Below are 26,483 nucleotides of genomic sequence, written 5' to 3'. Positions count from 1 at the left end.
GCAGCAAAAACTCTTTGGTGTAGAATACGAAAGTTCAGGGATCCCTGGGCCTGGTTAGGGCCAGGCTAACCAGGCGGCTGTCTACAGAGGCTGCATAGGATGGGGTGATTGATGTTCAGGCCTGTGAACGCTGGGAAAGAAACAGAGAGGACTAAGCTTTGACTTCCTTGATGCCTTAGAGCCAGTTTGGCACTTGTCACAACTCAGTGATTTGTATTCATGTGACAACCTTACCACTTCCTGTTTTGATCCAAAAAAGATTCTAGGAGAGAAATGAGGCCACAAAACTGGAGAAGGCCCAGTGTGTCCTTTTTATCTTCCATTTACTCAACATACATTACTGTGCACCTATTATGTTCACAACTGTGTGTGTGTGTTTGGAAGGGTGGAATTAAAATAAACATAATAAACAGATCTGCTTCCAGGGAGATGTTTAGACTGATGGGATTTGACAAGGCAAGCAGCTGTTTGAAAGACAGTGTAGAGTAGAGAGTTCATTGACTCTGATGACAGAGACTCAGGTTCAAAATCTGGCATATAATTGGCACAAACAAGAAAACTGGATAAGTATGGAGAGGAAAATTACATTGGGCTGGAATGGACAAAATAAGTCATTAATTTTTCTTAATCAAGGCTTCCTTTTAGAACATTTCTCAGTTCTAATCTAATATGGATGCCAATCTAAATGTCTAATTCACAACCAGGCATCACAAGAAAGGTACAAATGGAGAGAGGAATTCATTGTTCCAGAAGAGGAGTTCCTGTACTGGATGAAAAATTCACAGCAGGCATTGCTGACTCATATATACACATTGTGTGTGTGTGTGTATGTGTGTGTATAATAGGCATGCTACATACGTGAGAGATAAGTCATAAAAATTGTTCACAATTCAGGAACAAAGAGTTATGATATAATTTCTGAAATTACAGAGATCCAGAATTAGAAGAGGATCTTTCAATCCAAACCATTTATCTTACAATTGAGGGACAGACTCAAATAGGTGAAATGACTTGGTGAAGGCCACACAACTATGAAATCGTCAAGCCAGGACTTGACCTGGATTTCTGGCCCAATGCCGTTACCACTAACTCCTTTCTAGTCAAGGCATAAGGAGCTATTCCATAACGCCACTGGGTAGAGCTTCCTGGAGGTCTTAGTTCCAGGGAGTGAAGACTTCCCACTGAAAATTTCCCAGTATTATGGACAGAGGTCTGGCTTGAACTAAACTGTATTAAGGGAGTCCACAAGATAGTTAAGCATACTTAAAACAGCCCTCATTTATTGAACACTTGCTATGTGTCAGGCACTGTGCCGAATGCTTTATATATATATATATTTATATATGTTTATTTATTTCATTTATTCATTCACTTAAATTTTTATTTGTATGCCAGGAATCTATGCTATGTGCTAGGATCCAATAGTGAAAAGACATACATGGTTCTTGACGTTATGGAACCTCTAGACTTCCGCATAACAGAAATTCCATAAGGTCTGCTTGTTTATTGCATCCATTTACAGGTGATGAAATGGGCCCAGAGAATAACAACGATGGCTACCATATATTGTCCACCTACCCCACACCAAACACTTTTCCAAGCACTCTCTGAGTTAATCTGTACAACCGTTCTACGAGATAAGAAACAGGGGCATAGGAAGCTGAACGTCTGGTTCAAGGTCACGTAGGTAATAAGCAGTAGAACACGGACTGGAACCAAGGTTGTCTGGTGCCAGTGTCCATGATTTTAACCACTACATTACACTGACCAGTTGGATTCCTGCTATGCATGCTAAAAGATGGTATTATCTGATGTCAAAACTCTGCTAGTGAGACCTAGGATCCAAGAAGCATCAATTACTTTGTCTACCGGCAAATTTTGTTTTCAGCAGTTGTATGTAGATAATAATATTTGCTTGAGTGCTTACCATATGTCAGAGTACTGCACCTGTACATATGATATCCAGGTAAAACACAAGCATAATACTGGCCTTTAGTAGATCCTCAATATAGTAGGCAAATGGTAAGCAGTAGGAATAAATATGTAAGGCTAGAGAAAACCTAGAAATTATTATGAAGTAGAGGGTACTGGCTGCAATTGTGCTGGATCTGCATTTGGACAAAAATATGTTTGTATTTTTTCAAGACTGTGCTTGCTTTATTTAGATATAGAGATAACAAATATCTACATAAATCTTCACTCACCTGTTAGAGGGAGATTTCCACAGAAATAATTTCTTCAGCCATAAAATTTATTGTGTACTGTGATTTACTCATCTGTGTAAGGCATCCTGTTGCAAGGCATGGACACACTCCTTGAAAATAAAAACAAAAACATGAACGATTTTCGGTTTCACATAAATTCTATTAAAGAAGAATAAAACAGTGAAATCACAGAATTTCTCCATTCTCTTCCACCATGTGTTTCTTTGAGGTTTAATAATATTATAAATAAAGCAGCTTCAAGATTAAATACAAAACAGTGAACAACTTAGAAACATTTTGAAGAAGCAAGTATTATATCCCAGTGTTGCCAGGCTTTCAACAAAAGTAAGATAGAAAACAGAGCAAGAACTCTCATTTGTTCTATCAAGAAAGCATAAATATTGGCTCCGTATTAAGCCAACCTCCTGCAGCTGTACACCAGCTCTCAACTATTAAAAAGATTCTTAAATTCCCAGGGAAACAAAAATCAATTTCAGCCATATAAGTCTGTATATAAATCTATTGTGCTTTATTCCAAATATTTTCTCATCAAGGAATTTGGAACAAAATTTTTTTTGAAAGAGAAAGTCTCCATTTCACCCATTACACCATTATAAATATTTGAATGACTTCCAGTAACTTTGCTTAGAAAATCTCAATGTCTGTATAACATGCCAATGACAGCTCAGCAGTAATGTCAATACATTTCATTACCTGGCAAGACAATCATTCATAGCAATAGATTGGAATTCTGATTGCCCTTTACATATATTATATTTCACTTTTGTCACAGCACACCGGATGGTTACTCTTGCCCTCTTGGCAAGATACTCTTTCTGAGCTTATATTAAAGATCTGTTTTATCTGTTAAAGCTTAGAATGAGCTAAGTGGTTACTGTTTTAATCCTAAACCAATATGTGTAGTCAGGTCTTGAAAGAATTCCAATCACTGTAGCCCTTGTTCATATTTTAGATGGATAATAATGCCATTGGGTTGTTTTCCTTGGGGCTCATTTTATATATTCTATTTGTAGGAATTAAGGTTTCTAGTCTAGTGACTATTGTTCACATAATTCAAACAAAGAAAGGAATGTGATATTAATTTTCTGGGTTTTGTAAGAAACTGAACTGGAAAAGTGAAATATAAATATTTGCTAAAGTTTGGAGAAATAGAGTAGAATAGAGATGTACTTCTCAAAATTCAGTGTGCATTAGAATCTCCCGGAGAGCTGGTTAAAACAGATTCCTAGGTCCCACAGCCAGTGATTCTGATTCAGTAAGCCTGTGTGGAGTTCAGGACTGAGTTCCAGCAAGTTCCCAGGTGATGTTCATGTTGCCAGTTCACGGACCATCTTTTGAGGAGCAGTGGAACAAAACGGAGTGGTCAATAGCAAAGGCTAAAATCGTGCCTTTGCCATTTACAGGCTTGTTGATTCGGAGTAATCAATTAAGGGGTAATTTATTTAACATATTTTTAAGCCTTAGTTTCCTCATCTGCTCAATGGGGGTTTTGTAAGGATGAGATAAATCTGTACGTCACTTGACATAGTGCTAGACAGATACCTGGTATGTGCTAAATAAATGGCAACCACGGTTATTAGAAATGATGAAGTCTCCTTTTCTGGGGTCCACCTGGTTGAATATGTAGTTCTTCTGTTCCATATCCTAGTGTGTTTGGCAAATTATTTGTTAAGTATGTCTAGATTAGGAGTTATCAGATCGATGCATTAGCAACTATTCAGGATTTGAATTGCTAAGGTGGGACCTAAAACACTTAAATATTTTGATCCCTGGGCCTTCCAACCAAATACCATGCTGAAACTCTGATTCTCTGTACTTTGAATTATTTTTCATTTAAATTTCTTTATAGTCCACATCTCCACAGTTATGTCTCCTTATGAATGATCTTTAAAGAACAACATCAGTTTATTTTCAAAATCAAACTCAAGTCTTTGGAGACTAATATCCTTTCTCTCCATATTTTGCTATTAAGAGGCCTGGTGTTCTGCCAAAGCAACGTATTAATAAATTTAAGCTTGAGGTTTTCATTGTCATGTGAACATTGAAATTGGCTCTCAATTACACAAAGCAGCCAGTTCAACAGAGTACGTGTATTGGATTTACAACGAACATGTCTGGGAAAAAATTAGTTTAAAATCCTTGATTTTGTGGTTTGCTTTTAATTTGTTAAATAGGCATAATCCACCAGTCATAAGCATCTCAGCCAATTCAGGCTAAGTTAATTCTGAGAAATATATGTTTACTTTAGTCAAATGTTAACAAATTAATTTGTCTTGCATCCAATCATTTATTTAGTTTTTCACTTAACACTAAGTCCCATTTCTGTGGTAGGTGATGGTCTAGATGCTGGGGAAAACACGTACCCCATCCTCCCAGAGTTTATAGTCTAGTGAGAAAGGTAAAAGCACAGTTATCAGAACCTCGTTTTAACAGGCTGATAAATCTCCAGTCTTTACCAGTTAACAAGCTGTAGAAAGTTTCAGCCCATTGTTTGTGTTTATATGCAATTACTCATCAATCTGTTAACCATCATCCAAAGCTTCAGATACACTGGATGACGTCTTCTAAAAGTAGAATACTTCCAGAGCTTCTAACCAAAGGAGAACTTAACATTTCCGGTTTTCTTTCTTCTTTTTTTTTTTTTTGGAAAATGAATGTAGAGAAAGCAAATCAAGTCAGTTTTGTAGCTTGCAACTAGCTGTTATGTAAACTCTCGAGTAAAATGACATGAGTGAAGACAAATACCAATCTGTATATCAAACTTCATTTTTTGAGCTTTTCAAAAGATGCAGGGGGACTTCCCTGGTGGTGCAGTGGTTAAGAATCTGCCTGCCAATGCAGGGGACACGGGTTCGATCCCTGGTCTGGGAAGATCCCACATGCCGTGGAGCAACTAAGCCCTGTGGGCCACAACTACTGAGCCTGCGCTCTAGAGCCCACGAGCCACAACTACTGAGCCTGCACGCCTAGAGTCCATGCTCCGCAACAAGAGAAGCCACCACAATGGAAGCTCGCGCACTGCAATGAAGAGTAGCCCCCACTCACCACAACTAGAGAAAGCCCGCACGCAGCAACGAAGACCCAATGCAGCCCCCCCCCCAAAAAAAATTAAACGATGCAGGGATTTACATTCATATGACCTATTTTGGACCGAATGTTGGGTCCCCATCTACAACCCCCTACCCTTGCCAAATTCATATGTTTAAGGCCTAACCTCCAATGTGATGGTATTTGGAGATGGGGCTTTGGGGAGGTAATTAGAGTTAGATGAGGTCATGAGGGTGGGCACTTCATGATGGGATTAGTGTCCTTATAGGAAGAGACACCAGAGAGCTTTCTCTCTCTGCCCCATGTAAGGACACAGCCCGAACGTGGCTGTCTGCAAGGCAGGAAGCAGCCCTCACCAGAATCCAAATTGGCTTCTACCTTGATCTTGGACTTCCCAGCCTCTAGAACTGTGAGAATAAATTTTTTTGTTTAAGCCACCCAGTCTATGGTATTTTGTTATGGCAGCCTGAGCAGACTAAGACGTGATTTTAGAAAGATGACAGGGATTTGTACAAAATGGTGGAATGCTTCAAACTTATCTCATATTATTCCCAAGCAGGGCCCTCAGCCTCAGTCTGCCAGGTGGGCTCTTGACAATCGCCAGCACACAATTTACTCTCTTGCCTCTGGTCTGCGTTCCTCTTTGTGCTGTTTTCTTTACCCTAAATCTTCCATTTCTGGCTCAGAGTCTCATATCTAAGAAATCTTGATTAGCTCTAGTCAAGAAGGATCAAGTCCCAAATGACCCTTCATTGCAAAGTTTGTTTCACAATACACTTATTTGCATTTCTCTATCGTGTCCTTATGTTGGTTCAAGGATGTAGGTCTTATCTCCTCAACAAGACCTTGAGCATCTCCAAGACAAGCCTAGGGTCTAGACTTTTCAAATCTTTTGTGTCCTCCACTGGCCCTTGCAGAGTGTGCAAATAGAATGGGAATAAAACTTATTGAATGAAAATTGAACTAGATGCAAGAGCCAACGAATGTTCTGAGGCAAATGAATCAAGTAATGCGAGGAAGTACAATAAAATCCTGGCTCCAGAGCCTGCGGGTGGGGGTCGGAGAGAGTCGTTCTGGATAAGTGAGTTTAATAGATGGCTGAGTTTTAATTATCTTGAATGGAAACATTTCCAATATATTAATCTTCCCTGCCTTCTAAAATAGTGCATTATAAACATAACCAGCTTGATGACTTGAGGCTGTCATTAAAAGTACTATTGTGCTATAACACTGAGAAGCCCTACGGCCCTTTGGAGGTATGCAGAACTGTTTGTCCCTATTCTAAATGGCTGCAGATTGCTGGGTTTTTTTTTTTAATTGTTGTTTTGTTTTTTAGCCTTTTTGGGTCATCCCTTGCTGCTGGACTGTCAGTCTCACTGATGCCAGTGTGACTGATTGTGCCATTTCTACTCCCTGCTCCTAATTTGCTGCTTCTCATCTGAAACAAGCTTGGAAAACAAATACTCAAGCTCGCTGTGGTTGTTGTCATGATTATTATTGTTAAAGATGTATGTAAACAGAGAGCAAAGGACTCTGTGTGAGGGCTTGCCAGGGTCTCCATGGCTAAACTGTGCAAGAGACAAACACATATATGTTGTGAACTCCTAGTTCAGCCTCTCTGAAGCCTTTTCAATTTAATTCCTAGTCTTACTTTTCTGGTCTGAAAATAAAACTTTCTGGAAATGCATTTTTCAGTAAAATTAGGAATTTAGTCATGTATTCGACAAGGAATCATTGAGTGCTTACAAAGTGCAACATACATGCTAGGTGCTGTAGGATGGTCGTTCAAAATGGATACTCTATGTCCAGCTTGCTCTCTGTTTTCTGTATTGCACTAGCACCTAGTAGGTACTCAATAAATATCTGTTCATCAATGAAATGAACTTTATAATCTGAGAATATACAAGATATTGACACACATACACACACAAACAGGTTTACAATGTAAGCTGTAGTAAGGACCAGAATAAAAATACAAAAAAAGTATACACAAGGACCAAAAGATTATTTCCTGCTGGAAAATCCAGAAGGACTTCATGGAAGAGGTAGTGGTTTTGACTGGGACTTGAAGGATGGGGTCATATTTCAATCAGCAAGCAGTCAGGGAAGTAAGAAGAGACAAAAACACCACAGACAAAGGCCAGATGCTAGGATGGGCAGGGCGTATTGGGGGGACAATTAGTATATTTTGGCTGTAGTATGTGTAGGGGAGTAAGGAGACAACATTATAACATTATATTGGGGTCAGAGCATGGGTGGGCTTTGAATGTCAGGCTAAAGAATTTGGACTTTATTAGGTAATGGGGAGGAACTGAGGGTTTTTGAGCTGGGAGGTGACATGCTTTGAGCTCGGCTTTAGAAATCTTGATAAATGTTGGAATCTAGGAGTTAAAGGGAAACAGGACTGGAGGTGATTCCAAGGGTATATGGGAGGCAACACGGGCCTGAACTAGGATGTTGTCAGTGAGAATAGCAGAGTGGGAATGATTGTCCGAGACACTGTAGAGGTAAATAAGAGGATATGGCAACTTATTTGTTGTCAGGAGCAATGGAGAAGAACACGTTGGGTATAACTCCAAGTGATGTCCTTTCCAGAACGAACTAGAAGAGTCCAAAAGAACAGATTTAAAGAGATGGTGATGAGTTTGACTTGGGACATGCTGAGATGTGAGAGTGAATTGTTGATAGCTCTGCTGTAAAAAGCATGAATGGGAAACTGCCCTGAAAAACACTAAAGGGATAACAAATACTCACAAAATGAGGGCTTATGTGGACTCAGCTCACAAAAAGAAGTTAAAAGGTCAACACCTTATTTTTAGTCCCTTCTTGACATGACTATATTAAAAACTGTTCATCCTTATTTTCAAATAGCTTTCAAGTACACCTTTACAAAAACTTCTACTTGGGGCTTCCCTGGTGGCGCAGTGGTTGAGAATCTGCCTGCCAATGCAGGGAACACGGGTTCGAGCCCTAGTCTGGGAAGATCCCACATGCTGCGGAGCAACTAGGCCCGTGAGCCACAATTACTGAGCCTGCGCGTCTGGAGCCTGTGCTCCGCAACAAGAGAGGCCGCGATAGTGAGAGGCCCGCTCACCGCGATGAAGAGTGGCCCCCACTTGCCGCAACTAGAGAAAACCCTCGCACAGAAACCCAACAAAATACCACCAGCTTCAGGTTGACCTGGTTCCTTATAGCATACAGAGCACCCTGAGGCGCAATTATTCTGGACAGGAATATGTCAAGTCCTTGGGGGGCAATGGAGCTTCAGAAAAGTTCAAGGAAAATCTGCAAGAGATCTCCATTGAAGAGACTCTATTTCTTGTTTTAAATACAGCGAATATGTACTACGCTATAGGCTTGCTCTGTCCAACACCGTAGTCACTAGGCGTGTGTAGCTATTAAGCATTTGACATGTGACTGGTCCAAATTCAGATTTTCTGTGAGTATAAAATACACACCAGATTTCAAAGACTTAGTATGAGAAAAATAACATAAAATATCTCATAAATACTTTTTGTATTGGTTATATGTTGATAATGTTTTTAGATTTATTAGACTAAATAAAATGTATTATTAAAGTATACTTTTTGAAATGAGGCTACTAGAAAATTTAAAATAATTTTATGTAGCTTATATTATTCTATTGGACAGAACTACTATAGAAAGTTCAGTGTTATTTTCTATTGCAAGAATAAAATATTTCTATCTCCTCTGATTTTTCTGAACCTTTCTCTTGTAGGGAAGCTGTCAACATGTGTGCTAGGAAGAAATTCAAACAGGTTAATGTATTCATGTCTATTGTCCAGAATTGTTTATCTGCCTTTCAATGTTTCCAGGGAGATTAGTGCACCTGTAAGCTTATTTTAATGGCCATGGTGTTCTGTACAGTTTGCATATTATAAAAATTATATATATAAAAAATTTGAAAGGGTTCATTACTTGGGGTTATTAAAAAGCAAGAAAGATAAGGAGCAGAGAAGGTGTCATATTAGTATCTTTCATATCATGGCAAGTTGTAGTCTGACATATTTAAATAGACTCAACCTTTCTAAAGAAGAGGTTACTGCAAAATACCCCTCTCTTGCAAAGCTTGGAGCCAATATCTCTTCTATTAGAACACCAAATAACAATTGCAAATTCTCAAACCAGAGTACTTGAAGGATCATTTTGCTTTCACATTGGTGAACAGCAAGTAACTGTTCAGAAAGGGCATTCCTGAATTCAACTGCAGGGCTTCCAATTTTTTTTTTTTCCTTGTGGGTTAATGGAAATTGTAAACATTTGATCATAATACTGAACTTTAGCCTAATTTTGCAGAACCTTCCTGCTTCACACCAACAACCCCTTATCATTCTATAAATTTGGTGTGTGTTAGCACTTAACAGAATGTGAAATAACATCAAGGAATCTCCACCAAATGGAACTGATTATACAAAGAAAATAAACTTAAGGTTCTGAGACATCATGTAAAATATTTTACTTGTTTTGTAAGTCCCTTTGCATTTAGGAAGCAAGTAGGTTTGTTTTTAAATAAAAGTGGCCTCTTAAAAAAAAAAAGCAAAATCTTATTCACTGCCTTTGAAGTGTGAGAAAAAATTGTTTTTTTCAAAAGTTAAATGATGACTATGAAATCCAAAGGGGAGACTTACAACCTGAGTTGTGCCTGCCACATGGACGTTCTGCTGTGCTTCAAAGCAGTTGGGAGCAGTGTTAACTATGTACATAGACACTCTGGATAGTACTCAGTAGTCACTGGACCTTTTGGACAGAACAGGCAGTTCTTAAATACCTGTCACTAACATTACACAGCAGAGCGAGATGGAACTGAAAGATTCTTATGTCAAGCCTTTAATATTGGTACAACAAAGATGACTTCATCTGTGCAATTAGTGTACAAGCTGTTCCCACTCATCTAATAGCTCCAGGAGGAGAAACTTATTTTGACTTTGATTTGTTCTGTTTTTCCTGCATACTGAATGTTGCAACCTTACGTCAACTAAAATCTCTTGGCCTAATAATTACAGCCAGCATTGAAAAACTCTTCCCTCAAATTACTAGTGCAAACAAAATGAGGGGAAAATAAATTAAACTCAGCCCTCTCATTCTCATGTTACCTCCCCTTCTTCACCTCACAAGCTGTGGTCAAAATGTTTCAGAACTTTTCATCTGTAAAATGAAACTATATTTCCACCTAATAATTAATTTTTAAAGAGCTTTGTTTTGCTACTACTTTCATTGCTTTATTGCCCTGTTTGGGCAGAGTATTCCATAATTTTTAAAATAATTCTTTTTTTTTTTTTTTTTTTGGCTGCACCACATGGCTTTCGGGATCTCAGTTCCCCAACTGGGGATTGAACCCAGACCCATGGCAGTGAAAGTGCTGAGTCCTAACCACTGGACCGCCAGGGAAAGCCCTAAATTCTTTTACTTAAAGGAAAGAAACTCTATGAAATTACTTTTTTTCCCATTCAGATTCTAATGTCTAAAGGGAGTAGTTTGAAGAGAGGCATGGACTTCTAGAAATGTATGGCTATTATGAGGCTTGTGTATATGAGAAATACTTTTTGACTTGATAGCTCATACAGAAGAAATTTTTCAAATATTAACATATTATCCTCCAGAAAAATCAGGAAATAGATTTGTGGCTTAATTTTTTTTTTAACTCATTAATTTAATTTATTATTTTTTTTATTTTTGGCTGCGTTGGGGCTTCATTGCTGTGCGCAGGCTTTTCTCTGGTTGTGGCGAGTGGGGGCTACTCTTTGTTGCGGTGCGCGGGCTTCTTATCGTGGTGGCTTCTTTTGTTGCGGAGCATGGGCTCTAGGTGCGTGGGCTTCAGTAGTTGTGGCACGAGGGCTCAGTAGCTGTGGCATGAGGGCTCAGTAGCTGTGGCTCACGGGCTCTAGAGCGCAGGCTCAGTAGTTGTGGCACACGGGCTTAGTTGCTCCATGGCATGTGGGATCTTCCTGGCCCAGGGCTCGAACCCATGTCCCCTGCACTGGCAGGCAGATTCTTAACCACTGCGCCACCAGGGAAGCCCCTGTGGCTTAATTTTGACTCAACAGTGAGCCTAAGTAAACAGACCCATTGCTCTTTCCATCAAAATCCGAAAAGAAATATCCAAAACCCTTTCAAACTTACCATTCTTCTAGGCATGAATCTATCTTGCTAGTGATAAGCCCTAGGAGGCTGGGACTGTCAGCAAAATTACTTTAAGTGGTGCCAATTTCTTCTAGGACTTAAAGGATCCATATTCATTATTCCAGAGTGAAAAACAGATGTAGAACAAGGGCAATAAGTTGGGAAATGCTCCCTTTAAAAGCAGCAGTAATAAGTCACATACGCTGTGGCTTGTTAGGTGGCACTCTCACCTGACACCATATTCCATTCTAATTTGGGGAGAATATTTTACCCCCCAAAATTATTTTCACTTAAAAAGGTATTTCCATTTAATTCCACATCTGATTTATAAAAAATGGGGGAAAAAAGGATTTTTTTCCTCTTAGTGCTGGAATGTTATATGTAGTTCCACTCTTGTCATGTCATGCTACTTTTCAAAGGGCAAATGGGCTAATAGAGATGAAAGAAGCCCAGCTGTAGGGATGATGGAAGAAGCCCAAATGCCCACTACGTACTAATACAGTTAATAGCTTTGAACTTAATTTACTTTCTCCTTCTAAAAGAGGACCTGGTTTAGGAGAAGATTTCACTCAAGACATTTGTTTTTAGCACTTAGCCTGGTAGCCTCGAAGTAACAGAGTCAATGTGCCAATACTAGCCATTTTTTGGCACTTCCTACCCTTCGGGCCATAAATTACAGAGCTAGACCAGGGCCCGGCTAAATTATTTTGGCAGATGAGGCATATGAAGCATTTCCTCTGAGGAGAATTTACTCCATTGGATTAGATCACCATTTGGTGGGTACACAACTGATTAGAAATTTTGCTCAAGGAGTTACCAGGAGGTGAAGTTAACTAGAGGCACTTATGGTTTATGTAGGCCCTCTCTTAGGATCTTTTATTTTTTTCCTAAACATTTTAGAAATGATATGGATGAATGTTAGCTATACCAAGATGAATATAGAAAAGGATAGTCTGTATTTCGGAGGAGAGAATCAATAATGTTTTTGGCATACTAGGAAAATGGTTTGAATTAAAAGGGAAAAGTTCATTGAGGACAATGTTGGGAGGAAACAGGATCTCATTCATTAAAAAAAAATTATTGAATGCCTACTATGTGCTAAGCACTGTTCTAGGTGCTAGCTGAATTTCCAGGAGCTAACATAATTAACTTTAAGGGCCTAAAGTTGACACATTGACCTTCCACTTATGGTCGTGGTGGAATAACAGGAACCACATGTACCCTTTTTCCTTAAACAACTAAAAAATTGGTCAAAATCTATGAAACTCGCTTTCAGACACTGGAAAATAGGCAGTTCAGGACAGAGAGATCTCTGGAAAAAAGGAGCAAAAATGCCCAAGATGAGCCTGATGAATGCTTCAGCTTACTGCCTGAGGAGTTCCCAGGCCACTGCACAGAGAAAGCGATCCCAGCAGGTTTGGTGATCTTCCTGAGTTGAGCGACAGAGTTCAGAGTTCAGGGATGCTAAGGCAGCTAGACCTCATGGGGCAGAGTACTAGAGAGAAGACAGCTGCAATGAGAGCGCTCCAGATATACACAGAGGTTCTCCTTGAGTCTTTAGTTGAATAATAATTGGCACATAGATTTTAGGAAACTACCAAGACTGGAGAAGAAACCACTGGAAAGGAGCTGGTGGATCAATCCTTGGAGTACACACAGATCTGGGAATAGTTTGTTTCCACTAGCTAGAATAGGAAGGCTTCCAAACACATAAGAAACTGAGGGAGACTTCAGAAGCATATTGCCTCAATAGAAGGGTCAAATTAGCCCTAAAAGCTGTTCTGCACCCACCAAACAAAGCTTAAGAGCAAGTCTTGAAAACATCAAACTGTTTCCAAGTAATTTAACTGCATCCTATTGCAAAGTACAAAAATATTTAAAGGATTCCAAACATATCCAGTACCCTCCAAAAGTTAAATTTCCAATGTCTGACATTAAATAAAAAATTACCAGACATGCAAAGAAGCAGGAATATAAGATCCAATATGAGGACAAAATCAATAGAAACACACTTAGAAATGATATAGATAGTGGAGTTAGTAGACAAAGACATAAAACAGCTGCTATAAATATATCCCATATGTTCAAGGAGTTGGAGGAAAGCATGAGCATGAGTATGAACAAGACCCAAGTAAAACCTCTACAGTTGAAAAGTGAACTGGGGGCTTCCCTGGTGGCACAGTGGTTGAGAATCTACCTGTCAATGCAGGGGACACGGGTTCGAGCCCTGGTCTGGGAAGATCCCACATGCCACGGAGCAACTAGGCCCGTGAGCCGCAACTACTGAGCCTGCGCTCCGCAACAAGAGAGGCTGCGATAGTGAGAGGTCCACGCACCACGATGAAGAGTGGCCCCTGCTTGCCGCAACTAGAGAAAGCCCTCACACAGAAATGAAGACCCAATGCAGCCAAAAAATAAATAAATTAATTAAAAAAAAAAAAGCTTACCAAAAAAAAAAAAGTGAACTGGATGGGGCATAGATTAACAGCAGATTAGACATGGCAAGAAGAAAAGATCAGTGAATTTGAAGACCACAATAGAAGCTACCCAAAATGAAACACAAAGACTAAAAGACTGGAGTACATGAACAGACCATCAGTGAGCTATGGGACAACAACCAGCAGCCTAACATATGTGTACTTGGAGTTCCAGAAGGTAAGGAGAGGCAGGTGGAGACAGACAAAATATTTAAAAGAAACAATAGCTGAAATTTTCCCTGTTTGAAAAATTTGAAGCATGGCTTAAAAAAGATCCAGCGGCTCTTTTTAAATTATTTTTTATTACAAAGCACTACCTCGGCAGTCCCTTCATGTAGAATGCCCTCCCATTGCTTCTCCATCTACCTAACACATACTTTAAGACCCAGCTCAAATCCCACAGTCTCCAAAAAAACAGGAGTTCTTGCATAGTTGTTTCTATTTGTAGCCTTTTACTTTTATTCAACTATTTACATGTTTATGTCTTTCTTCCACCCAAGGTCTAGATTCTGTCTTTTCCACTTTCAGAACATACTTCCTCCATCAATTCTCCTCTTTTTCTATTCAGGTATCTACCACCGCTAAAAAAAAAATAAAAGGTTCATATGGCTAAAACCCTCCCATGTCCCTTCTGCCCTACTTGACTCCTAGCTGTTGTTTTATCCTTTCCTCTTCTCAGCCAAACCTCTGAAAAGATTCTTCTATTTTTCTCATATCCCATTTATACCTCAACCCACTGCTTTATGGCTTCACCCTCACCACTCTCCTAAAATTGTTCTCATCAAGGTCACCCGTTACCTATTTGCTACCAAATCCAATGAATTATTTTAGCTTTGATCTTTGTTTATTCAACAAAATATTTATTAAATATCTGCTGTGCACCCGGAGCTGGAAATATGAAGGTAAGAAGTACAGATGCCCTCGCAGAGCTCAAGTTTGGCAGGGAAGTCAAGTAAGTAACAAGGTGTGATAAGTGCTACCTGGCATTTGTTGATGGTGGCTGCTCCCTCCCACTTGAACAGCTCTTTGATATTGGCTTCTGTGATGCCATCCTTTCTGGGTCCTCGTCTCCTAATTCTGACTATGTCTTAATAGCCTTTGTACTGGGTTGCTCTTCCTCCACCTGTCCCATGAGTTAGGTGTTTTCCCTCTGGTTCCTTCCTTGGTCTTCTTCTTCTGAATCTCAAGTTTCCTTCATGATCTCATCCAGGTCCATGGTTTCATCTATATACTATAGGCTGATACTACCAAATCTGCATCTTCAGCCCAGAGTTTTTTTCTAAGTTCCAGATGTGCTCTACTGGACAGCTTCACTTGGATGTCCACAAGTGGTCCAAAATAAACAAATCTTAAATAGAATTATTATTTACCCTAAATTTGTCCTCCTTTGCACTCCTTAATTTAGTGAATGGTACATAGTCATCATAGCCTTAAACCTTGGCATCATCCTTGATGTCTCTGTCCTTCAAAATCTCATATCCAGTTGGTCACCAAACTATTTATTTGCTCCTAGGCATTTCTCGGATGGGTCTTCTCTCTATTCCTACAGCCAGTGCCTTAATTAAATCTTATAATTTCTTTTTGGATTCATTAGTCATACCTCCCTGATTCTGGTCTTGGTTTCTTCCAGTCAGGCCCATGCAACAAAAAGTGACCTTTCCAAAGTAGAACACAAGTGTGTCACTTCCATGTTTAATATCTTTTTCTTTTTGTGATACGTGGGCTTCTCACTGTTGTGGCCTCTCCCGTTGTGGAGCACAGGCTCTGGACGCGCAGGCTTAGCGGCCATGGCTCACGGGCCCAGCCACTCCGCGGCATGTGGGATCTTCCCAGACCAGGGGACGAACCCGTGTCCCCTGCATCGGCAGGCGGACTCTCAACCACTGCACCACCAGGGAAGCCCCATGTTTAATATCTTTTGATAGTTCTCCATAGACTTCCAGATAAAATTCAAACTCCACATCATGGCCCATAATGCCCCAATCTGCCCACCTCCTCTCTCTCCTCACACTGAATTACTCAGTTCCTTGGATGCCCCACAGTGTGTCTCAAACATCCTGGTATTTATACATGATGCTCCTTCTGCTAATCTTGCCCCCTCCTTTCTATTAATGCCTCTTCATGGCATTCTTTAATACTCATATCAGACACTGCTCTATCTAAACAACTTCCCTGATATTTCCCTTCTCCAAGGTGAGATTAGATGCCCCTCCTTGGTCCATCCATAAAATATTCCATATATATTCATTTTTTTAAATAAATTAATTTTATTTGTTTATTTTTGGCTGTGCTTGGTCTTTGTTGCTGCATGTGGGTTTTTCTCTAGTTGTGGCGAGCGAGGGCTACTCGTTGTTGCGGTGCGAGGCTTCTCATTGCGGTGGCTTCTCTTGCTGCGTAGCATGGGCTCTAGGCACGTGGGCTTCAGTAGTTGTGGCACATGGGCTCTAGAGCACAGGCTCGGTAGTTGTGGTGCAGGGGCTTAGCTGCTCCACAGCATGTGGGATCTTCCCGGACCAGGGCTTGAACCCGTGTCCCCTGCATTGGCAGGCAGATTCTTAACCACCACGCCACCAGGGAAGTCCCATATATATTCTTTGTGGAACATTCATCTTGATTTTTAAGAAGTATCTGTTTATGTCTTTCCCATCACTAGATTGTGAATCCCTCCCCACACTCTCTACTAGCTAACCTCTTTCCTTGCTTAATTTTTCTTCAAGCACCTATTACCATCTGTCATACAGTACATTTTACTTGTTTCTCTCTACCCCAATAAGAAGGTAAGCTACATGAAGGTGGGGACATTTGTCTGTTTTATTCAGTGCAATATCCTTGACACCTAGAAAAGTACTGGCACAGAACAAAAGTACTTAGTAGTCATTTGTTATACAAACAAATAAATCTTTGCCCTGAGCACTTAGAGCCAGTATCTAGCACATGGTATTGGTTGTTACATTCTACTGCAACCTTGTTTACTCATCTGTGCCCCCTATGAGGGGTATTAGATTTTTAAGGACAGTCTCGTGGAAACTATATTTCCTAATTAGGTTCCTAGGTTCTTGCATGATCATAATAGTGTTTTTTATTGTGATAAAATATACATAAAATTTAACATTTAATCATTTTAAAGTGTACAGTTCAGTGGCATTAGGTACATTCACACTGTTGAGCAAACGTCGCCACCATCCATCTCCAGAACTTTTTCATCTTCAACTGAAACTCTGTACCCATTAAACAATAACTCCCTATTCCCCCTCTCCCTCAAGCCAATGGTAACTACCATTATACTTTCTGTCTCTGTGAATTTGACTACTCCAGGTAACTCATACATATGGAATCATACAATATTTGTCCTTTTGTGTCTGGCTTGTTTCATTTATCGTATCTTCAAGGGTTGCCAATGTTGTAGTCTGTAACAGAATTTCCTTTAAGGCTGAATAATATTTCATTGTATGTATATACTACATTTTGTTCATCCATTCATCTATGGATGGGCAACTGAGGTGCTTCCACCTTTGGGCTATTGTGAATAATGCTGTTTGAGTCCTTGCTTTAACTTCTTTTGGATATATGCCCAGGAGTGGAACCACTGGATCATATGGTAATTATATGCTTAATTTTTTTTTGAGGAACTGCTATACTGCTTTCCACAGCAACTGCACAATTCTACATTCCCACCAGCATTATAGAAGGGTTCCAATTTCTCCACATCCTCACCAACACTTGCTATTTCTGTTATTTTGTTTTATAATAACCATCCTAATGGGTGTGAGGTGTTACCTCATTGTTGTTTTTATTTGCATTTCCCTAATGATTAGTGATGTTGGGCATCTTTTCATGTGCTTATTGGCCATTTGTATATCTTCTTTGGGGAGGATACATATTCAAGTCCTATGCCAATTTTTAAAACTGGGTTGTTTGTTTTGTTGAGTTCCAGGATTAAGAGTTTGACTGTATGTTTATATTTGAAGTTCAAATTTATATCCAGTTTGGGACTTCCCTTGTGGTGCTGTGGTTAAGAATCCTCCTGTCAATGCAGGAGACACGGGTTCGAGCCCTGGTCTGGGAAGATCCCACATGCCATAGAGCAACTAAGCCCGTGTGTCACAGCTGCTGAGCCTGCGCTCTAGAGCCCACGAGCCACAACTACTGAGCCCATGTGCCACAACTACTGAAGCCCGCGTGCCTAGAGCTCATGCTATGCAACAAGAGAAGCTGTCACAATGAGAAGCCCACACACCGCAACGAAGAGAAGCCCCCGCTGGCTGCAACTAGAGAAAGTCCGTGCACAGAAATGAAGACCCAACGAAGCAAATAAAATAAAATAAAATATTTTTTAAAAATTTATATCCAGTTTGCCTGGATGTAAAATCTTTAGCTCACATTTTCTTTCTTTGGGTATTTTATTTATTTTTAAAATACATTTATTTATTTTATTTATTTATTTTTGGCTGCTTGGGTCTTCGTTGCTGTGCGCGGGCTTTCTCTAGTTGTGGAGGGTGGGGACTACTCTTCATGGTGGTGCGTGGGCTTCTTATTGCAGTGACTTCTCTTGTTGCGGAGCACGGGCTCTAGGCATGCGGGCTTCAGTAGTTGCGGCACATGGGCTCAGTAGTTGTGGCTCGCGGGCTCTAGAGTGCAGGCTCAGCAGCTGTGGTGCACGGGCTTAGTTGCTCTATGGCATGTGGGATCTTCCCAGACCAGAGCTCGAACCTGTGTCCCCTGCATCGGCAGGTGGATGAGCACCAAGGAAGCCTCTTTGGGTATTTTAAATATATTATGCCATTGTTTTTCAGCATAAACTATTGCTATTAAAAAGGTTTATGACAATCTAATGTTATTTCATATAGAAGTGACTTGGTCATTTTTGGCTAGAAGCCCAAAGAATTTTCTTCTTTCTTTTTATTGTCCAATAGGTTTAATGAAATATATCTTGATATTTATTAGCTGTTCTGGGTCTACTTTCTCAGATACATATAGTGTGCCTTCTCAATATACAATTTCAATATACAATCCTTTTTATTTTAGGAACGTTTTCTTGAATTGTACTTTTTGTAATTTGTCACACTGCATGGTTTTCCTTTCTTGAACTCCTATTATATGTATGTAGAATCTTCACTGATTTTATTTATTTATGTATAAACTTTCCCTCAAATCCTCCACATCCTCACCAATGCTTGGTATTGTCAGGATTTCAAATTTTAGCCACTCTAATAGGTGTATAGTAATATCTTGATGTGGTTTTAATTTGCATTTTCCTAATGACTTATGTTGTGTGTATCTTTTCATGTGCTTTCGTCATCTGTATCCTAGTTTTTTGGGTTTTTTTTACATCTTTATTGGAGTATAATTGCTTTACAATGGTGTGTTAGTTTCTGCTTTATAACAAAGTGAATCAGTTATACATATACATATGTTCCCATATCTCTTCCCTCTTGCGTCTCCCTCCCTCCTACCCTCCCTATCCCACCCCTCTAGGTGGTCACAAAGCACCGAGCTGATTGCCCTGTGCTATGCGGCTGCTTCCCACTAGCTATCTATTTTACGTTTGATAGTGTATATATGTCCATGCCACTCTCTCACTTTGTCACAGCTTACCCTTCCCCCTCCCTATGTCCTCAAGTCCATTCTCTAGTAGGTCTGTGTCTTTATTCCTGTCTTACCCCTAGGCTCTTCATGACATTTATTTTTTCTTAAATTCCATATATATGTGTTAGCATACGGTATTTGTCTTTCTCTTTCTGACTTACTTCACTCTGTTGTATCCTTTTTTTTGATGGAGTATCTGATCAAATCTTTTGCGCATCTTTTTAAGTTGGATTTTTTTTTTTTTTCCGGGTATGCGGGCCTCTCACTGTTGTGGCCTCTCCCATTGCGGAGCACAGGCTCTGGACGCGCAGGCCCAGCGGCCATGGCTCACGGGCCCAGCTGCTCCGCGGCATGTGGGATCTTCCCGGACCGGGGCACGAACCCGTGTCCCCTGCATCGGCAGGCGGACTCTCAACCACTGTGCCACCAGGGAAGCCTCAACCTTGTTCTCTTTAAAGTTGGTCTGGATATTCTAGGTTTTGTGCATTTCCAAATGAATCTTAGAATCAGTTGGGCAATTTTTATTTAAAAGAAAGCTTTTGGGGATTTTTTTATGGGATTGCTTTTAAGATATTGATCAGTTTGGTAAGACCTGACATCTTAACAACACAGTCTTCCAATCCATGGACACAGTAAATCACTTTATTTATTTAGGTCTTCTTTAGTTTCTCTCAGCAATGTTTTGTAGTTTTCAGTATACCTGTATTTCATATATTTGGGTAGATTTATCCCTAAGGATTTCATGGTTTTTGATGCTATTGTAAATGGTAATTTAAAATTGTTCATTGATAGTATATAATAATACAATTGATTTTTGTATATTGATCTTGTATCCTTCAACCTTGTTAAACTCACTTATTAGTTCTGGTAGCTGTTTTGATATATTCCAATGGATTGTCTACACAGATAATAATGTCATCTGTGAGTAAAAATAGTTTTACTTCTTTACAATCTGTATGACTTTTATTTCCTTTCTTGCCTTATCTTATTGATTAGAATCTCCAGTGGCATGTTGAATAGAGGTGGTAAGAGTAGACATTGTTGTCTTGTTCTCTAATCTTAGGGGAAAAGTATTCAGCCTTTCACCATTAAGTCATGTTAGCTGTCGGGTTTTTGTAGACACTTTTTATCAGGTTGAGGAAGTTCATTTTTATTATGTTGAGAATTTTTATCAGGAATGGATGTTGAATTTTGTCAAATGTGCTTTCTGTTGAGATGATTATATGGTTTTTCTTCTAGTTTTTTAATATGATAAATTACATTAATTGATTTTTTAGTGTTAATCCAACCTTGCATTCCTGGGATAAATTCCACTTGGACATAATGTATTGTTTTTGTTTGTTTGTTTGTTTGTTTTAATTTATTTAATTTTGGTTGTGTTGGGTCTTCATTGCTGCATGCGGGCTTTCTCTAGTTGCTGCGAGTGGGGGCTACTCTTCCTTGCGGTGCGTGGGCTTCTCTTGTTGCAGATCACGGGCTCTAGGCACACGGGCTTCAGTAGTTGTGGCACGCAGGCTCAGCAGTTGTGGTTCGTGGGCTCTAGAGCACAGGCCCAGTAGTTGTGGTGCACGGGCTTAGTTGCTCCGCGGCATGTGGGATCTTCCCGGACCAGGGTTCTAACCTGTGTCCCCTACGTTGGCAGGCAGATTCTTAACCACTGCACCCCCAGGGAAGTCCAATGTATTGTTTTTTAAAAAATATTTTTTCAGTACAATTTTACATTTATAGAATACCTGAGCGAACAGTATAGAAATTTCAGATACACACTCCACTTCACAACCCACCCTCTCGGTTTCCCCTATTATTAACATCTTGCATTAAAGTGACTAATTTGTTATAATTAACAAAACAATTTTTTGTTACTATTAATGAACCAGTATTGATATATTATCATTAACTAGTCCATAGTTTATATTAAGTTCACTCTATGTTATATAGTTCTATGGATTTTGAGAAATAAATAATGGTATGTGTCCATCATCACAGTTTCATACAGAATAGTTTAATTACCCTAAGAATGCCCTGTGCTTCACCTGTTCAGTCCTACCTTCCCTCTCCTCATATCCTGACAACTAATGATCTTTTACTATCTTTGTAATTTTGCCTTCTCCAAAATGTCATATAGTTTAAATCACATAACATGTAGTGTTTTTAGACTGGCTTTCTTTCACTTAGAAACATACATTTAAGGTTCCTCTGTGTCTTTCCATGGTTTGGTAATTCACTTCTTATTACTGCCAAACAATATTCCATTGTATAAATATATTAGAGTTTGTTTATTCATTTACCTATTGAAAGAAACCTTGGTTACTTCCAGTTTGGGGAATTATGAATAAAGCTGCTATAAACATTCATGGGTAAATATCTAGGAGCATGCTTGCTGTATGATAAAACTACGTTTAGCTTTGTAAGAAAATGCCAAGCTGTTTTTCAAAGGGGTTGTACTATATTGCATTCTCATCAGCAATGAATGAGGGTTACTGTTAATCTGCATCCTTCCCGGAATTTAGTATTATCAGTATTTTGGATTTTAGTCATTCTAATAGGTATGTGGTATAATCACATTGTTGTTTTAATTTGCAATTCCCTAATGATACATGATGATGAGCAATTTTCATATTTTTATTGGACATCTGTACATCTTCTATGATGTCAGATTCAATTTGTTAAGACATTTTAAAGAATATTTACCTCTGTTTTCATGAAGGATATTAGTCTATAATTTTCTTTTATTGTCATGTCTGTCTGCTTTTGGTATCCTATTAATGTTGGTCTCATAGAGGTAGTTTTCCCTTTTCAGTGTTCTGGAAGAGTTTGTGTAGAACTGGCATTATTTCTTCCTTAAATGTTTGGTAGGATTCACCAATGAATCCATGTGGGTGTCCAGTTTTCTTTATGGGAATGTTTTTAACTGTAAGTTCAATTTCTTCTGTAAATATAAGGCTGTTCAAATTATTTATTTCTTTTGGAGTGATTTTTGATAGTTTGTATCTTTCATGGAATTTTGTTATAGATTTTACCCTTGGGGTTTTAAAAATTTTGCTATCTAGGTACTGTGTGTTTACATAGGCCATTTAAAAACTATGCTGCCAGGACTTCCCTGGTGGCACAGTGGTTGAGAGTCTGCCTGCCAATGCAGGGGTCACGGGTTCGATCCCTGGTCTGGGAAGATCCCACATGCCCCGGAGCCACTAAGCCCATGCGCCACAACTACTGAGCCTGTGCTTTAGAGCCTGCGAGCCACAACTACTGAGCCCACAAGCCACAATTACTGAAGCCCGTGCACCTAGAGCCCGTGCTCCGCAATGAGAAGCCACCGCAATGAGAAGCCCGTGCACCGCAACAAAGAGTAGCCCCTGCTCACCGCAACTAGAGAAAGCCCGCACACAGCAATGAAGACCCAATGCAGCCAAAAATAAATAAATTTATGAAAAAAAAGAAAACTATACTGCCAGGTTCTTAGAATTTTCTAAGGTTTGATTTGGAAAACTAGAATGACAGTATAGCAATGTATAAACCAGTATGGTTAAGATGTCCCTAAGAAAATGTAGAAGTAGCTTTATTTGATTGCCACAGGGTCACATATTTTAATATAAGTGAAAAAACTGAAATACTGATGTTAGAATATCCTTAAGTATAAAATTTCTTTCACAACTCTATTTTGAAGATTACAATGTGAAATTTTAATAAGATTACTGAAATTTTAAGTAATTTGCTTTTGTATGAATAACTAATAGTATTAATATTTAAGATAAGAATATTACTGATAGATTAAGCACTTTTGTTTATATGAATAAACCTCTTTTCTTTCTTACATTTGAGGGAATCATTCGACTCCTCTGGGCTTCAATTCATTCACTGGTAAAAATGAGGCAATCAGACTAGACATTTTGCTAAGATTTCTTCTAGAATGCTATCATTCCAATACTTAGGACTTACTGTGAAAAAAAAGTTTGCAATGTTAACTGTGAAACAAAGTATTTACTTTTAAGGTGCTTTAATCTAATTATATTAATTTAAACATAAGTATACCCAGATGCCTAGTAAATAATTTGTAGATATTGTAAAATGAGTTTTTTCCAAATTTATTTACTTGTAAGCTGCCAATTGAAAATAATACTGTTTGGGGAAGCGAAGAAATGGAGTCACAGATAAAATCTTTACACTCCATGCTCCAAAGGAAGATAAATGTTTTATTTAAAGCTATCTATCCGAAATCAAAGTCAGAGTGACACTTGCTTTAGTATCATTCTTACTGTTTATTAATCTTACTAACAAGAAAGGTAAAATTGAATGTTTTTGAAAAGACACCTTGGCATCATTGCAGCAGCTGTTTAAAGCACAGCATTAAATTATGGAATTTAAGCTCTTCACGAATTCTGGAAATCAAGCTTGTTTTGGGGAAGAACTTGATCAGAAACAAAGCAGTTTTACTGAACGTTACGTTGTCTGGGCACTCTTCACCAGCACACAGACACAATTTATTCTTTAATGGGAGCCATGCGCTAGTTCAGATGTAAAAGTTTCACAGAGGAACTCTGTGGGGTATGTTTAAAAGGAAACCTTTAAAAATCATATTATAATTACAACATACTATAAAGATATAGATTTAGCCATTGTTTATCCTTTGCTCATTCTTGGAAGACTTTTAAAACTAAAAATTTTGATGAAAATGTTCTGGAAATCTTGAGTCTGGCTTACCATCCACTTTGTCTTTATATCCAAGAAGAAAATTATACATTTTAAATAAAGGTAAGTTCAGGTAAGTATGGTGTTTTGGAACCTGTAGCTGATGCTTCTAGTGGTGCCCTGCAACTCTTTCCTAGAACCATCTTGGATTTCAGCCACAGCTGTAGTCGACAGTTCACCTCAATCTCAGACTCACCTTTTAGTGACAATAACTCACCTCATATGAGTGCCCCATCTCTCCACTTACTGACAAAGTGTTCTTTTCTAGGCCATGGGAGCCCCCGAGGACTAAATGCAAATGTATCCCCTAAGTGTAGACGAGAAATGTCCTCAACCAGTGGGTCCAGGGATAGTGGACATGTGATCTAGCCTCTAGTCCTTCTGGTGGACGGTTCTGAGAAGCACCTGCTCATTTCTAAAGAGGTGCTGGTCCTGGAATCAACTCCCAAGCATTCACAATGGCAATCTTGATAATATCCTCGTGTTACATTTTCTTCCCTCTCTCATTCTTCCTGCTCTCTTACTCCTGCTTCCTGGGATTAGTTCACAAATCATCTACTGCACCCAAATGTTTGTCTCAAGGTCTGTTTTAGGAGGAATATAACATATGACTTTGGTATGAGAGTGATCCTTGAAAGCAGATCATTAGGATGGGATTCTGCAATGGGATCACTTACCTTATTGCTAGGATAAGCAGGATGGTGGTAATCCCTGGTCTGCATCACAATGCCTAGGAATCTCACCTGTGATGGAATGGGACAAGAAGAAATGGGTTATCCAGTAGTTCTGTCACTAGAATGGTTTGGGGGGCAAAGGATTGTGGAATTGGTTAGCATTTGTTATCTGCCTTGGAAGCCTTGAAAAAAGGAAGTAAGTAACAAACTCAGATCAGCCAACTATCATCTTAGGGCACACTGAAAGCCAAAAGGTCACCTTGGCAGTATTTAAAGAGACCATTATCTCCTTAGCCGTAGGACTTCTGTAGTGAAAATCAGGCTCAGAGTGCAACTGTAAGGGTGGCAGAGCTGCAAAGGAGATAAAATGTGCAGCCTCCACAAGGCTCCTTTGCTAGTGTCACAGCCCTGGTATCAGAGGAGAGAGACGGAGACTTGCGATGAGAAAATTTGGGTGGATACGCTTGAGGAGCTTGAATTCCTGGTTTTCTCTGAACCTTCCACACCAGCCAAAGCAGCTCTTTCTCCCTCTCTAGAGGAAAGCAGCCTCCCCTTACCTGGAGACCATACACAGTGTTCACCTAAAGTAGATGTTTTGTAAGATGACTTACTACCTCAAGATTGAACTTGTTTCCTCCCATTGCCATGAGAAGAATAACTAATGCCAAGTTTAGCTGAGAGAGAAAATATAGTTCTTGATCTGGGAAGAGATAGCTTTACTGAAAGAATTTTAGGAACTGGCTAATCATTACTGGCAGGAATTTAAAGAATATGTGTGGGAATAGATCTTGAATGTGCTGGACCAGAGTGGCAGAATATTAGACTGGATAGAGGAGAGTTTATTGACATGGGAGCACTCTCTTATGACTCAAGATTTAACATCCTGGCAAGGACTCTTGGTGTTAATAGGCTGTTGGGATGGCTTCTTGAATCTTCATGGCCTACACTAAATGAGATGGAGACGCTGGAATTGCCTTGTCGAAGTAATGAAGAAGAGGTCGGTGACTCAGAGAGGTGGGAATGTTAGAATGGATTTATGTCATGTGTCAAGAGAACCAACCTATTATTTTCCCAGGAAGAGCCCGGAGAACACTCTCTTTACTAAGGCAGTAAAGACCGTACTAATGAGAATGGCAACAATATATTTGAGAAAATTAGTGGTATCTAGACCAGGATTCACAGTAGGAAATGATGCCACAGAATTGGGCTCTCTTATATTAATTGAGATGATAGAATTCTATAATGGCACGAGGCAGGTAGTGGTATTCCAACCATCACTGGCAAAGTAGCAGCAAGGCTGAAGTGGCAACCAAGGTTCCTTGGTGTTCAGGGAGCACAGTGTAGCTCATGTTCAAGGTAGAGGGCAGTAGACTAGGGTGCAGTTTTATCCAAAAAAGGAAGAACCAGAGAGCAAAAAGTTGATGTCAACTGCTATAATGCAGAAGTGTTATCCCGTAACTATCATTTCATGTTCATCAATTGAAAAGGGGACCAATGCCCTTTGAAAAATGCTACTTATGCCACTACAAGCATATAGAATAAATATCTGCCCACTCTTTCTCTAAAGTACCATAAGCCACTTATTAAAGTAACTGTACAATGCAATCCTTTCAAAGGTAGTTGGATAAGAGCGCACTGAATAG

At 39.4% G+C, this 26,483-nt stretch overlaps 1 protein-coding gene across 3 annotated transcripts in view; it reads right to left on the bottom strand.

Annotated features, from left to right (window-relative positions):
• Positions 1-26,483, bottom strand: part of WASHC3 (WASH complex subunit 3) — a 128,218-nt gene that overhangs the window by 39,555 nt on the left and 62,180 nt on the right. For all 3 annotated transcript variants that reach the window (XR_013830412.1, XR_013830413.1, XR_013830414.1), the window contains exons 8-9: positions 24,844-24,909; positions 2,205-2,314 (exon numbers count right to left, since the gene is read on the bottom strand). The gene's annotated coding sequence lies outside the window, so the exon portion shown is untranslated. The remainder of the gene's footprint in view (positions 1-2,204; positions 2,315-24,843; positions 24,910-26,483) is intronic.

Source organism: Stenella coeruleoalba (assembly GCF_951394435.1).
Source record: "Stenella coeruleoalba genome assembly, chromosome: 11".
NCBI classification, from domain to species: Eukaryota; Metazoa; Chordata; class Mammalia; order Artiodactyla; family Delphinidae; genus Stenella; species Stenella coeruleoalba.
Note: the sequence above shows the minus strand (reverse complement) of the source record. Positions and strands in the feature narration are given on the sequence as shown.